A 16,734-nucleotide genomic window follows, 5' to 3' on the forward strand; every position below is an offset into this window, starting at 1 on the left:
ACATGGATAAATTTAATTCACGCTTGTATATGTGTGTGTGTGTGTGTGTGTGTGTGTGTGTGTGCGCATAAATAAGAATCAGTATGAACAAATCAAAATGATTCTTGGTACATTTTTACTTAGTTGTGTTTATTTCTGGTTTCTTATAAGACACACTATTATAAGAATGTAAGTTGTACTTACTGGGTCTGTGTTACTCATGATGCTACACATTATTGTTTTCAGGTAACGAATAGATGCTTGGGGAATGGGATGAGCTTACTAAATAAAAGAATGTTTTCTGTTGCTATTTTGAGAATAAATGTAATGTTTTATATACTCTTGCTAAAACTTTCGTATTGTAAAATATTTGGTATTGTAAATTATTAATGTTTTCCCTTTCTAATAAAAGTATTATTCAGACATATATATTTCTTCTTCTAATAAATTATTTGAGAAAATTTTATTTGTTTCAACTCATGTCGCAAATTCGGGCACCATATTTCTATATAATAATGGTCTCGGTTTGGGGGCGTGACACAAGCCCAGCCTCCTCCCCTAGAAACCCATTAGAAACAGCCACACCCAGCCCAACAGCCTCCTTGGGCCAACAACCCAATTCAGCCTTTAACCCAGTGTGAAGCCTATTACTCTACCCAAACAGCCTTATCCCACACAATTGACCCGATCCAGCAGCTTGACCCGGCCCAGTCAAACTCTTCACAGTGCTCAACCCCTAATTCAAAATTAGGGTTTCCCATGGAGAAAGACAAGCTGAAAGGAAGAGCTAGTGCCACCAAGACCCCATGCTCAACCACCATTTCTAGTCCCCGTCCTACCTCCATCGACCCAGACCCAACTATCTCCGGCCTTTGGCAACGCCAATCCTTCCTTTAGCAACGGAGCCAACACCACCTCAGTAGGTGTTTCCACCACTGTAAACCAACTTGACGTGCCTGGCGACGTCACCCCAACTTACAAGCCTGTGTCACAACCCTTATTTTCATGAAAGAAAAACCCACACCCCTTATAGATGTCATGACACTTTATAAACCAAAACCCTAGCTCGACTGACAGCTTCGGCGAAAACCGAGAAACCAGTCGAGACCAGATGTGTCGTTTGACAACATGAATCAGCTTGATCTTCTACATAGACTCCTTGTGTTGCAAATCGTCCTCATCAGGCTGAACAAAAGTCTCTAACTCATTCCCAATCCGGGTCAGGACACGAATGTTGAACATAGCAACATGCAGTCCTGACACTGCCACCCACACCTCCACAGTGTTCAAAGGAATTTTCGGCAGCGCTCAAAACCCAACATATTTGTACCAAGGTCCTCCATGGAAGAGGCATCGTTTCTCTTCGTGGTCCTTAAATTAGAAGACAAAAGTACCCCTAGCCTCCTCACTAATCAATACCTTTTCCTTTAGCCGCCACACCCGAAGATAGCCACGCAAAAACCGGAGCCACGTACAACCGCTTTCTTGGTAAGCAACTGACCACACAGGTGAAAGAATGAGTTGATCAACCCTTCCTCACTTGCAAGATCTACCACAGCCTCCTTTGAGATGTCGGAAAGCACCGTTGCACCCTTCGCCGTCATCTCTTGCTCGATCAGTTGTCAACCAAGGAGAAAAACTCTAGAGGAAAAATTCGACTTTTTCATATGGATTTTTTCAAACAAAGATTCCCACATAGTTAGATGCTGACATCATATGGATTTTTAAGGGTTTAACAGTAACTTAATTAATCAATACAAAACACATCCAAAGGTGTGGGCTTATCCCTGAAATACATCAAATGGTGTTATGCCCCCAAGTTGAAGGCCAATATTATACTGAAATATAGCTCGTGAACTTCTGACGTGAGCCATAAAACAATAATAAAACTTGAACGTAAAAACATAGTTTTGAGTAAAACTTTCAATTGATATAACAAAAATTCTTTTACATCGATTGAGTTTATCGATAAATTTTGTAAACACAAATAAAGATTTATTGTGATGAAATAAAAGTAGAAATATAAAACATTCTTTGTTTAGTTTATGTCGGTTCACCTCATCCCTAAGAATATACTCGTTACCTGAAAAACATGAATGTGTAGCATCATGAGTTACACTAACCCAGTAAGTATAGACAACAGTCTTATATTAATCTGTCTTACAAAATGATGCAAATTGAATAACAAAGTAAAAATGATAAAACAATCAATTATTAATGCACATTGAATATAATCCACTTTGAATACCAAATATCATAGCGTCCTTTACCAAATCAACAAATGCAGCATCAATTGATGATTTAACTCATGTATACTCGATTATCTTTTCACCTAGCATCATAAGATATTAATAATATAGCAAACTGTTCAATCAAAATAATATACTTCTCTTCTAAGTGAATGTTTCAGAGTAACGGATAACAATCCAAAAATCCACGTGCTAGGTCCACTATACTAAAGCACGAGTAAGCCGCAGCATACTAAGGCCACTTGTCAAAGCATGTATACTCAAGGTTTGACACTTCCATCCCAATGAGTATAATAGTGCACTATCTGATGGGACTAGGGCCCATAGCTAACTTCCACATAAAACACTTTACCAGTAATTCACTTGAGCACGGGGGTAGTACCATTCACTCGGCTCCATAACTTTTCAAACATATATAGTCAAATTCACAAATACAATCTTTATGAGTTATAGATCGTAACATATGTATATGTACACAAATAAACACACATATATACATACATGCACTTAAGAATATTTCATAATGAATGCATATGTAGCATAAACATGATACACAAGAAGGAAAAACTCATGTAGCAAACAATTAATAATTTAAGCTTACAAGCAAATAATCGAATTCATAATAAAATGTAAGTAATGATAAAACACAAACAATGAAAGAGTAAATTTGCGGACTTTAAATAAACCATATTATTGACTGAACAAACCATATTATTATTAGTAGTTTCAATCCTTAAGTCCAATTTCATGGGGTTAATCAACCGTGTCCATGATTCTCTGATTAAAGTCATTAAACTTCAAAAGGTGTGAAGTTGTCCATCTCAAGTCCGATTTAACAAAGTGAGTACATCACTATGAAAGGATTTTCACAAGGAATTCAGTGGTAAGGTTCATGTCAACAAGTCCATAGTGTTCAAGTCCAGAAACGATGATATTCCAAAGTACATAAAGTGATTACTATTTAATTAACCTTAATTGCATAAATTATTACGTTCAGTAATTTTTTATTATTATTCTTGACATTCTCTAGATTTGAAGTTCAGGTTATAAGCTTCGATTTGATATAAAGATCATTGAAAACGGATAAGAAATGAGTGAGATATGATCATTTGAAGTTATGAACATCTTATGAGTTTTCCGGCAAGGTTCACCGGAAAAGTTATAAAAATTAACCGTTTAAGGTTTTAGAACTCAGTTATAAGGGAAGATTAAGATATAAGATTAGTTATATATCAATATTATACAGTTGATTCAATAAAATAAAGATTAAATCAGAATTTTATAATTTCCGGTGGCCGGAAAATGCATGAACTCGCCGGTTTCCGGAAATAATACTTAAAAAGTAGAAATCTTCTTTTAGCTATAACTTAACTACGCCAATTTTGCAATCAGGTGACAAGGATCAGACAACAGATCGGAAGTCGTTTTTACTATCGTCTGATAAATTTTTACGACAGACATTTAAATATCTGTCGTCTGAATGTTACAACGCGCAGTCAGTTAAACTTACAGTGTTCATTATACGACAATCATCTGTCGTCTTAAAAACAAGCCAAAATGAGTAATAAGATTGTTCGTTTTAAGATGACACTTTTTTGTCGTCTCTTCAATTGACGTAATTTTTTTTTTTTGACACAATGTATGGCGTTGTTTGGACACTTGATAGACTTTCTCTCTCCCCGAAAAATTGTTTAAGTTCTCAATTCCCTCGTTCTCAACACAAACTGAAACCTCTCTTCCTCACAAACCAAATTCTCTCCTCTAGATCTCTCCCTTAAGCGAATTAAAATCCGTCTGTCGCTGGGTTGATTTAGGGTGTTGTTGGATTAGGGTTTTGCTTGGTTGATAGAGAGTTTTGTTGGATTGGGGATTTGCCTGATTTAGGGTTTGTTGATGTTCATATTTGGGGGTGCAGGGCTTTTTGAGATTCTCTAGATGAACAAGTGAGTATTCATATAGAAACCCTCAGTCACTCTTGGCCGAGCAATCTCCTCTCTCCTCTCCTCTCCGCCCGCCCCAAAAAGCTACACGACGTTGTTTCGTAGCTCTCTCCTCTTCCTCCTCTCGCCTCCGTCTCCGGCTCCCTCGACGACTCGCTCCGCTTCCTCCACAACTACCTAAGCGACGCCGCTCGCCGAAACGAGCCTCTCGATGAAATCCACATCCCTATGCTCAATCACGTAAGCCAAACTTTCATCTCATTCGCGCTTTGAATTCTCCAAATTTGTGTTGATTTCGTCTAGGGTTTCGTCTGCAATCCCCGCAAGCCTTCCGCCAATACTTGTCTGGTACCTTCTCTCATTTTTCACTATACATTATATTTATTTATATATATATGAGAAGTTTTTCATGAAATTGTTGTTTGCTTCATTAATGTAGGGAATGATGAGCAGTAACACTAATCTACCCAGAAGCATGGCGCACCTTTTTGTTGTTTTTCGATGCAATCTTTGCTTCATTTCGTTATACCTGAATTTATGGATCTCATAAGCCTTTTTTTTTTTTTCTGATTTCTGGATTTCATACTGAAGTTAATAGTTAATAGTAATTTGTATCTAAGAGGCTGTTTTCTATATTATATGATATTCAATTCTCTCATTTCTAATCCTACTTGCCCAGTTTTGCCTTTCTTTTCGCCAATAACTCTGTAATTGGAAAGTGCATGATTTTTGCAGTTTCTATTTTGGAATGTGTGTGGATATATATGTAGGTGTGTTGATACTTGATATGTCTCTATATCTTTATAATTTTGGACTTGAGTAGTGGAGGTTACCTGAGTATATCATTTTCTCCACTTGAGATTTGATGTCACTTGGAAGAGAGTTTGAACTTTGAAATGAACAGCCTATGGCAATTTCTAGCTTATCATGATATAAGACAAGTAAGGAACGGATTCAGTGTCTTTCATATTTATATATGTCAGGACCCACCCCGAATTTCACCCTGAAATCCTAAGTAAATCCTGCGGGGACCACCTCTAAGGAAAGTTTACCGAAAATTCCACATAACCTTCCTTGAAAATGGACAACCCTTCTACCTGCAAACACTTCTGAAAATCCAAATCCAACCTTGAACTCCTAGAGCCTTCGTGCTCCCCAAAATACAACATCTCCCAATTTATTTACTAATTTTATAGAAAAACTCAAACCAACCATCACAGGTTCAGAGCAACTCTATTTGAGAGGAAATGAACTAGAAATATATATATAAAAAAAAAAGAGGAAGTTATACTAATGACTATGCCTCTTCTCCATGTACGCCCGACCTCAACAAAGCTAACCTGCAAACTGGGCATTTTTAAAATGAAGGGCCCAGAGGAAAACATTTGCAAACGTTAGAGTGAGTGGACAAAAATGAATTTAATGAAAATATTTATGCTTTCCCAATTTAAATTTTCATAGAAAATATACTCCATGCGGCAGCTCAAAAGCTCTCAACTCATTGATTGGCAATTACATGACTAGCTCTGACTAGTCTCCAAACTTAATAAAATAAAGCCTCTCAGGCTAAACAAATATATATATATATATATGTAAGTATTTACACCCGTCATATTCCTTATACGAATTCTATGAAACAAATAAGAAAAATAGAAATTCGTACAAGGCAACGACGGTTGCGTCTAACGCTCACGTCGCGCCATAATAGAATTTTACCTCATTATGCGGAAAAGACGGTGTATATATATATACGTGCAAATTCCCTATATAAATTCTTATATTTATATAGGGCTACGACGCTTGCGTTTAACGCTTACGTAGCGCCATAATGAAATTTTTACCTCATTATGATGGAAAAACACGTATAGCTAGCTAGCATTTATTTATATACATACTATTCTCTTAATCATCCAAAAATAGGATATATATATATATATATATACTCACCGAAATTCTTAATTTCAGTTATTCTCGAACAACAAAAATTATTCATCAATAAACCATTTGCATGCACATTATTTAAAACAAACGTCCACTCACAAAATAAGCCTAAGCCTGATGTCGATCCGAAACCTCTTCTGCTCGAGCCTCCTCACATCCTGTTCCAAATGTATAATTAAATTCGCAACCGAAATTCCAATAATTATACAAAATAGGCATAATTAAATGTGAGCCATAACCACGCTCATCATTGCCTAACTTCAATATTCCTAAATCGAAACGATCCAAATTTTAATACCATAATAGGAAGCCGTAAAAACAACCTCCCCCAAAATAATGACTTAAATCCTTCGGCCGGATTCTACATTAATTAACCGCAAAAATACCAAACTTCGGAAATTCACAAACCTATCCAAAACTCATACAAAAATTCCATAATTCGATCACATTAATAAACTCCCTTTAATATTCCACATTTAAAACTATAAAAATCTCCCAAACAGCGGCGGCCGGAGACCGACTCCGGCGACCTCCAATGCCTAAGAAATTTTTACAGCATCTTCCTCTCAACCCACTCTACAAGTTTCCTAACTAGCACAAACACCAATTCCAAGCTTAACTAGGTCAATTGAACGAAAACACCCAAATAAGCCCTAAAACTTCCACTCACCAATTCTCTTTACCTAGACCAAGAGAGGATGAGCCCTTTGGAGGGATTGATGCACGGGAGGAGAGCTTCAAAACGAGCCAAAAATCGCCGGCTATGACGGCCGGAGGAGGGAGCTTCGGCGAGAGAACCACCACGACAGTCGGACGTTTCAAGCGAGTTTCGGGCGAGCTAACTCCCTCACGGCAGCGCTAGGGCGGCTCCCACTGGTCTAGGAAGAACGCTGGGTTGAGGGCCGACCGATTGGGACCGGTGCGGCGGTCTGAGGCGGGCGGGCGGACGGCAGGAAGTTCCGGCAGCGGGAGAGAGTCGGGGAAGAGGAGAGAAGAGAAAGAGAAAGAAAAAGAGAGGGAGGGAATTGGGCCTCCCAACCGGTTCCCTAACCCAACTAAATACTAACCCAACTCCAAAAAATAACACCACAAAAATAATACCCTAACAAAAATTACCTTTTACTAGCTAAAATTTACCATTGTTACTGTCGTCACATTTTTCTCCTACGAATAATTTCTCCAAAATAATCGTCCTTCAATGCCCCTCTAGGGACTAATTAAACCATAACTCATTGACGGAGACGGTAAAATTCTTATTAATACCAAGCCAGTAAATAAGGTAAAAAATTTAAGAGTCGGGATGTGACAATATATGACATGATTGCCCTAATGGATGTGTGATTCACATATCCAAGATCATGTTACTACAACTTGTAACTTCTAGTTATGGCATTGTATGATGTTGTGCATTTTGAAACTTATATTACATTTTACATAACTAAAGACCTATTCTGAAAAATTTATTGTGTTTATGGACACAATCTTTCTCTCTCTCTTTCTTTTGGCAAAATATGTTACATGGGCGCAAGAGGGCTTGCAATTGCATGGGCAGATACACCAGCTCATTGGCAATGGATGACTCTAGCTACCACACTCCAGGTATATATACTTCCTCATGATGTGTACTGTATATGTATTGTAATAGTATCAAGTGCAACTTGTTTGTGAAAGTAAATTTTGCAGTAGGTTAGGTCGATCTGTTTAATTCAGGGCTTGTGAACCCCAAGAAGTCATGTTGACTACGGCAAATTAAGGTAGAATCATGTCATTCTATCTATATGAAATTCTTTTAATACTTTGATATTGCTTGACAATCAAAAGAATAGATTGTGCAAGTCTCTTGAGTTAAAAGTTTATGGTCACGATTGGGTTTCACAGAAGATGACCAAAAAGAAATATGTGAGATAAAAAGCAGCTCTTGCAGGGTGGAGTGCTCTATGCAGTAAGTTGTTTCTTCCTACAATTTCAATTTCTCTATTATTTTCTTCTTTGCAACTTTATATGATTTCTCGTATAAAAAAATATATATATATATGATTTCTGATTGTTTTATGTTCATTGCTCACATTTCCAGACTTTTGGAACCAAAAGAAGAGAGTGACAAATGAGAAAATAGAAATACATGTATATCTGTGAGTTTTATAGTTTTTACCGAGTAACAACTAAAACTAATTTTATGAGTCAAATTTTGTATGACTGCATGAACTGGAGGATGGAAAGTATACAAGAGAACTTCCCATTTGTATGGTGGAAACCTAGCTTGATCCCTTTTTATAAAGGAGAGCTTCTTAGTACTATACATCAGGTTGGAATGGTGGAGAAAACAGTAAGCATCCAATGGAAGTTGATTAATTCTTTGTTCCTACTATCTTGCCTTCTTGATTTTTTTTTCGTGAAATAGGAATCCTATATTTTAAGTCCTAACATTCTCAGGGTAATCTCATTCTTAACATGTTGGAGTTGCCCTTATCAAGAATTATTAAGACTTTAATAATAGAATCTTAGTCATAAGAAATCTAGTATCATTTAGAATTGACTTCTTTATTGCTTAATTTGATCGAAATTTCAGTTATTAGTGAAATTACATTGCCTTATTGGTTCTATTTGCAGAAGAAAAGAAACTATTCTAAGAGCTGTTGCATATGAGGAATTGAGCAAGATGATTAAGCCTTGGGATCCTTGGTGGTTGAAGCCTTCTGTTAAGACTATCTTTCAACCGCACAATGTCTAGTAGGTGTTATAGCTTTGGTCAAGGAAATAGGTGACTTTGAACTTGCAAATATGTATTGTAGGTCATTTTAGAGTAATAACTTATTGTTGTTATAGCTTATATGTCTACTTAGGACAAATAACTCTTTGTAAATATTGTTGGTTTTGGCAATGAGAATGAATTTAGATTTCTAAATTAGTTTGCGCAAATGCTTTGGTGACCTCCAAATCAAAATCAGACAACATATATTCCATTTATATGTCGTCTTAAAGTAAAAGAAGACAATAGTGTATGTCGTCTGAGTTTTGAGGTTTTAAACTATTGTTACGACAGAAAAGCATAGTAGTACTAGAATACAGACGACTGATAAATTAAGAGGATAGATAAAAAAAAACCATTCCAACATCATATAAGTGACGTTAGAATAAATTTGAGACGACAGACGGATGAAATTATTTGCTGATTAATTCTTCTTTCAACGACAGTTCTCTGTCGTTGTAACGTAATCTAACGACATATTCATTTTTTGTGTTACGAACTTAAATTCATACAGACGACATACAGTATGTCGTATAACCTTCTTCAGACGACAGATTATGCTTGTCGACTGAATGCTTATCAGATGACTGCTCGATAGACGATACGCAAAAAAGTAATCAGACGACTGGTCGTCTGAAGGCAAAATTGGCGTAATGAGCTTCTTCGTTTCTTAACATTTTTGAGTGATTCAAAAGCCTAAACTGAAACATTTTTCATGTAGATTAATGTAGTGTCACTTTAATAAGATAAAACAGAAGCTACATGTACGAAAATTAGAATTATGCAGCAGCCACATTTTTATACCATTTTATTCTTTGTTCTTCCAGTTGATCAAAATCTAAGGCAAAAGACTATAAGAGAGTTTTCGTATGCTTAAAAAGAAGTGAATTCAAGAGTTAAGTCTTTGATTCAAGCTTGTATTTCATTGAAAGAAAGAAGAAAAGAACTTTTCAAGAGCAAAGTGTAAGGACTTTGGGTGTGAGGTGCTTTTGGTGTGAGGGACTTGGTTGAATGTTGTTTCCAACTAAGGAAGCTTCCGATCAGCTTTTCACTTGACCTTGAAGCTTGAGAGAAATATGAATAGATCATATGTTTATATAGGCTACAAAGCATGCATTGGAATTTAATTTCCAACCCACCAATTTGACTTTCAAAGCCAAAACTAGAGTAGTAGGGTAATTGTTCACTTAGAAAACATAATAGTGAGATGAATGAGAAAGAAAATCAGTTATCTTTCTATATTTAATTTACTTGCATTTGCATTGTGTTATATATGTATATATGTACTCATGTTTATATGTATATGTTGACTCACAATAACAATTAAGACTTTCTTAGGTGTTTTCTTTCTCAAGATTCAAATGTGTTAGTAATATTAACTAGCGCAAAATAATATACATACCAAAGATAAGAAAAATAATAATCTCAAACTCAACAACGAATGTCGGGTGTAGAGAAAATTGAATACCGAAAAGGTGTTACCATAATTTGTAAAGTCATGATAAAGAGATTTTCGAAGTGTGATGACCTTCAATCATATATTTCTTAACAGTCGAGATTCTAATATACATACAATATAGTTATCTTTGAAAACTCGGGTTATTACAAATGGTGTGGGCCTTTCGTAACTGTTATTTGACGATCAACTTTTTTAGAGCGACACGATGTTCATCAATATGGTTGATCACGTCCTTGCAAATCATGTTGGAGCCATAAGCAGATTTAAGGTTTCCAGAGATGGTAGTGTGGACAATGGAGTTGTTGATCGTTGGGTCCTTCGTGTATCGGAGCTCTCAATCAAGGAGTTAATGCTCGACATCTTCTTTAGCGGTCGGGATCTCTACAAAATCCCCCACTGTTTGTACACCAACCAACAACTCACTTTCGATCCCTAAGTTTCTCACATGTTTGTTGGATCCACCCCTAGACACGTTCAATGGGTTCAAGAACTTGAAGGATTGTTCTTCCGAAGGGTTTTCATTTAACAAGGTACATTTGACAAAATTATTGGTAATTGTCCCACGTTTGAAGAGTTGACTCTGCTTCAAAGTGACAATCTCTCCCATTTTCATCTTAATGCACCAAAACTCTGAAGCCTTATGGTTTCTGGTTTGTTTGATAAAATTAAGCTTACGAACACCCAAAACCTTGCTAATATCAGGATCTAGGTGGATAACCATGTATTTGTTGGTGAGGGTTACAATAATGATAATTTGGTGAAGTTTTTTAGTGAATTGTCGAATGTTTGAAGACTAATAATCTTTGTCACTAAATGATTGTTTTGTCATCATTTAATCTTACCATATTCGATTCATTTTGTGTTAGTACTTGATGCAGTCATTTATTATGTAGTATTTGGCTGTTGGACGCTTGCCAAGATCAAGAATGCTACCAAGACCATGTTCGCACATAACTGCTCTTGACATATACATGAACATGACCGTTTCAAACCAGCTTGTAACCACTTTGTGTCTCATGAGAAGCTGTCATGCGCTACATAAACTATAAGTTTGGGCAATTGATGGTGAAGTATATATGGTGAGGTTGGATTAGGTGATGTTTCATCATGGAGTGACGAATGGAGTTGCAAGTGTAATCAACTACGTGTGCTTCTTTCACTCGTCGCTCTACTAGTAGTCTCTGTCTCTTGTTGTCGCTTGATATCGAATCGCAAGATCATGGCAGAATTAGTCGTCATCAAAAAGTGTACCTTCTAACCTAAACAGGATATCAGTGACTACCTCACTCACTTGCTAAAGGAGCATAACCGCCGGAGGACGTGCAACGCTTGTCAGGGTCCGATTGAAGAGAGGAAGACTTTTCAAAGGGAAAAAAAGAGCGGTTATCTGAAGGCTCACCATGAATCCTGTTACAATCATAGTTCACCTACTGCAACGTCAAGGAATACAAGATGCTTATAACTCCAACATGGCAGAGTCATAGGTGTGCTAAAAATTGATGATTTTAAGTTATTAACACTCTTTTAAAAATTGCTAAAGTTGCCCAAAGTTGAAGGAATCTACTTTATAGTTGTCAAACTTAATTAGGTCGGAAGATATGTACGTAGGTCGCCATTCGCAGTTGAAACCGTCCTTTGGCATTTTACCGTCATATATTAAGATGTAGGCATTTGCGTGTACATAGTACATGAACCATTATAGAAGTGGCTTTTGCTTTCTCTTGGATGATATGAGATCAAATATTATGTGAGGTCAACTATCATCTGAGTTGTTGTCTCTTAGATGATATGAGGCCAACTATTATGTGCTTTTTGCTTTTTGTATGACAACTTGGTTGAAGTAAAGATAGAGATTTGGGTTCCTTGTCTGCTAAAATAAATAAAAAATTAACCAACTGCGTATTTTTCGGTCAATTGGCATCTCTAATGTCAATGTTGAATGGGTCAGTACATTCGGTTCCTTCTCTTGTGCTCACATGTGCTCGAATTTACGACTCTTATCCAGGGTTGTGATCGAGTGTTGTTACGGACTACATAACTATTTGGTTTCATGTGATCGTGCCTTCGTTGATGCTGAGATCATCAACCTAGATCTATGTGCCTCAAGTGGAGCAATATGTACGAAAATTCTTCTACGCACCAAGGTGCAAGTGAACCGAGTAACTAAAATGTAATATTTTTAATCCAGTCATTCACGTCACACTACATGCATATATTCTAATACCGTTAACAAAATTGAAACCCAAAAAAATAGTCGTAAGTGTTTCTAACTTAGAAGGTGAGAACCCGAGATCGAAGAAAATATACTTTTATTATTGGAGTACAATTTGATCGGATCAAAAATGAAAATGAAAAACAAGAAATTTAGGGTCTCTAGTCTTCGTTCTTAGGCCTGGGCATATTGAGCCCGAAATGCAGTCACCGCCCGCACCACACCGAAATATTAGGTGCGGTTAACCGAATTTAGGCAAAACGACCTCGTTTTGCTCACACACCGCACCGAACCCGTTTGATTCGGTGCAGTTGCAATTCCGGGTACAAAACCGCCCGCTTTCAAACCGACTGACCCGCTTCTATTATAATATGTAGGTGTATATACTATATAATATATATAGAGGGAAATTTAGAGTTTTAACCCTAGCCGCATCTCTTTCTTGAGTTTTCTTCTCCCACTTTCACATCTCTTTTCACATCTCTTTCTTGACTTTTTTTCTCCCACCCTAGCTGCATCTCCATCTCCATCTCTTTCTTGACTTTTCTTCTCCCCTCACTCTACGGTCTCTACTCTCTACCTCTCTCTTCTCTCAATCTCTCTCACTGTCTTCTTAATCTTCTTTTATTCTCTCTTTGAAAGATGAATTAGAGTTTCTAGTTTCGTTCTTGAATTAGGGTTTGAAAATTGATTTGGGGTTTTTGTGTTTTGCAGATTATGGAAGGGCACTCACTGAATGGTATGTCGTCCTTCACACCTTCATCCTCGCCTTCTAAAAGCACCGGAACCAGTCGAACCACCCTTTCACCGAGTCCTCCACCTCCACCTCCATCGGTAGCTCCTCCACCGGTTCCACCGTTTCCACCTCTTCTTCATATTCCTGAAGAAGAAGAAGAAGAAGAAGAAGGTTGTTCAAACAAGAGGAAGAACATCTCAATGGTGTGGGATCATTTTGTCAAGATGAAGAATGTAGATGGGAGTATGAGGAAGCCAGGTCGTGCAAAGTGTAAGTACTACCCTCAGACTTAGGCCAGCGACTCTAGAAGCAATGGTGCATCTACGATGAAGGGTCATGTGACTTTGCAATGCCGGAAGTCGCCTGTTTATGTTGGGAGCAAGAGGCAGAGGCAACTTTCTTTTGAACCGACTGAGAAGGGAGGTAATTTAGTTGCTATTGCCTTTGAGAATAAGACTTCTAAGCTAGCTTGTGCGAGAATGGTGGTTCGTGATGAACTATCATTTTCTTTTATTGAGAATGAAGGATTTAGAGAGTTCATGAGGGTGACTCAGCCTGAGTTTAAGAAGATCTCTAGGAGAACAGTAGCTAGGGATATTTTAACGCTTTATAAGGCTAAGAAAGAGACTCTAAGGAGGTATTTAGTTACAAATCAGCAGAGGGTTTCACTTACTACTGATACTTGGACAAGTATCCAAAACATTAATTATATGGTGTTGACTGCTCATTTCGTAGATGCTCAATGGAGGTTGCATAAAAGAATTTTGTACTTTTGTGTGATTCCAAATCACAAGGGTAAGACAATAGGAATGCTTGTTGAATCATGTTTGAGCAAGTGGGGGATTGATAGGGTTTTTACAATTGTTATGGATAATGCAAGTCCAAACCAGGTGGCTCTAGATTATATGAAGGAGAAGATAGGAAATTGGAATCAGTTGGTGTTAGGGGGTAGTTTTATGCATTTGCGATGTTGCTGCCATATTCTGAACCTCATTGTGAGGGATGGAATGGATGAGCTAGGCACTTCTATTGATGGAATTAGGAATTGTGTCAAGTATATTAAATCATCACCGGCAAGGCTAGAGAAGTTTAGGAAATGTGCAGCTCAAGAAAAGATTGAGCATAAGGGGGGAATTGTCCCTTTAGATGTTTACACTCGATGGAATTCAACATACTTTATGTTAGATCTTGCATACAAGTACAAAGCGGCTTTTAAGAGGCTAGAGGATGAGGATGAGCAATTTAAGGCTTACTTCCAAGAGAAGATAGGGCCGCCTATAGCTGAAGATTGGGAAAAGGCAGCTAGGCTTGTCAAGTATATCAAGATTTTCCATGAAGCAATCTTGAAGTTTAGTGCCACTAAGTATGTTACTGCTAATGGGCCATTGCTTTGGATGTGTACCATTGTTGATGAGCTTGATAAGTGTGTAGCGAGTAATGATCCACTTTTTGTTAACATTGGCAAGTCGATGAGAGCGAAATTTGACAAGTATTGGTTGCAGCTTGAAGACTTAAACAAAATTCTTATTATTGCTGTGGTTTTAGATCCAAGGTACAAGGTGTTGTATCTTGATTTTCTTCTTCCCAAAGCTGTTGCAGCCAAATACAAATCAAATGTGAAGGAAGTTGCACAAAGGAGGATTGATGAAGTAGTACAAACTTTAACCTCACTATTTAAGTTCTATGCAGGTAATCCTTTGCTATTTTTTTTTAAATTTAGTCTTCCCTTTTTTTTTTCTTTCTTTTATGTTGGGGACACTAACTGAACAACTTTTTCTTCCTATTGCAGACAATGATCCAGTGGCTGCAACAACTTTAAGGAATGTGACCATGCCAATGGTTGAGCCTAGACAACAAGAAGTTGATGAGGATAGTCATGCAGCGAACCTGCACATGTTCAAGTTGTTACGGCAGGAAAAAGATATTGTTGTCATCAAGAATGAGTTGGACAAATACTTATTGGAAGCTGTAGAAGACCTATCCAACTCAAAATTTGAAATTTTGGGTTGGTGGAAGGAGAATGCTGCAAGGTATCCCATTCTATCCAAAATAGCAAAGGATGTGTTTGTTGTTCCTGCTTCCACAGTGGCTTCCGAATCAGCATTCAGTCTTGGAAAGAGGGTGGTAGACCCTTTCAGAGCCTCACTCACGCCAAATATGGTTGAAGGATTAGTATGCTTGAGTGATTGGCTATGGGCTAAAGGATTTCAAACATATAAGGAGTGTCACATCCCGACCCTTATATTTTTACCTTATTTACTAGCGTGATTATAATAAGAATTTTACCGTCTCGATCATTGAGTAAATAGTTTAATTGGTCCCTAGAGGGGTTTCGGGGACGATTATGTGCGGAGGATTATTCGTATGAGGAAAATACGACGACGGTAAAAATAGTAAATTTTAGCTAGTAAAAGGTAATTTTTATTCGGGTATTATTTTTCGGGGTGTTGAATTTTGGAATTATGGGTTAAAAGGGGTGTTGGGTCGGCTGGGCCGAGCCCAACCCATTTCTTCTTCTTTCTCTTCTCCCTCCCTCCCGATTTTTCTTCTCTTCTCACCCGGTTTTCCCCTCTCTACACCCAGAAGAATTTCCGGCCGTCCTCCCGCCGCCGTCCGGCCACCAACCGCCGCCGCACCAGCCCAGATCGGACCCCCGTCACCTCCTCTCCCTCCCCGGCCTAGTGTCCGAGCCGGTGGTGCCGCCGAAGAGGAGAAAAAGCCGCCGGAACCGCCGACTGTCCAAGGCTTCCCTTCGCCGGAACTTCCTCCTCCGGCCACCAATCCGGGCAAGCTTGATACGGTTTTGTAGCCCTCCTCCCGTGCAACAACCCCTCCAAGCAGCTCCCTCCCTCTTGAGCTAGGTAAGGAGAAATTTGAGGTGGAAGTTTTATGATGTTTAAGTTGTTTTCGTTCGATTAGCCTAGTTAGGCTTGGAATTGGGTGATGTGTTAGTCATGAAAGTTATAGAGGAGATTGAGAGGAAGATTCTGTTAAAATTTGGTAGCATTTGCAGGTCGCCGGAAAACGGCTGCCGGCCGCCGCTGCCGGCGGCGCCGCCGCCGGTTAGGAGATTTTTATGGTTTTTGATGTAGAATATTAAGGGGATATTATTGAAGTGAATTATGGAATTTTTGGATGAGATTTGGATAGGTTTGTGAATTTCCGAAGTTTGGTATTTTTGGCGGTTAATTAATGTAGAATCCGGCCGTAGGATTTAAGTCGAATTTTGGGGAGGTTGTATTTACGACTGTTGAGTATGATATTTAAGTTCGGATTGTTCCGATGTAAGAATATCGAAGTTAGGCAATGATGAGCGTAATAATGGCTCTCGGGTAATTTTGCCTATTTTGATTAAATATTGGATATTGGTTGGGAAATTAATATTATATTTGGAACAGGATGTGAAGAGGCTCGAGCAGACGAGACCCCAGATTGACATCAGGCTTAGGCCTAATTCGTGAGTGGTACG

Source organism: Fragaria vesca, linkage group LG4 (genome assembly GCF_000184155.1).
Source record: "Fragaria vesca subsp. vesca linkage group LG4, FraVesHawaii_1.0, whole genome shotgun sequence".
Taxonomy (NCBI): domain Eukaryota; kingdom Viridiplantae; phylum Streptophyta; class Magnoliopsida; order Rosales; family Rosaceae; genus Fragaria; species Fragaria vesca.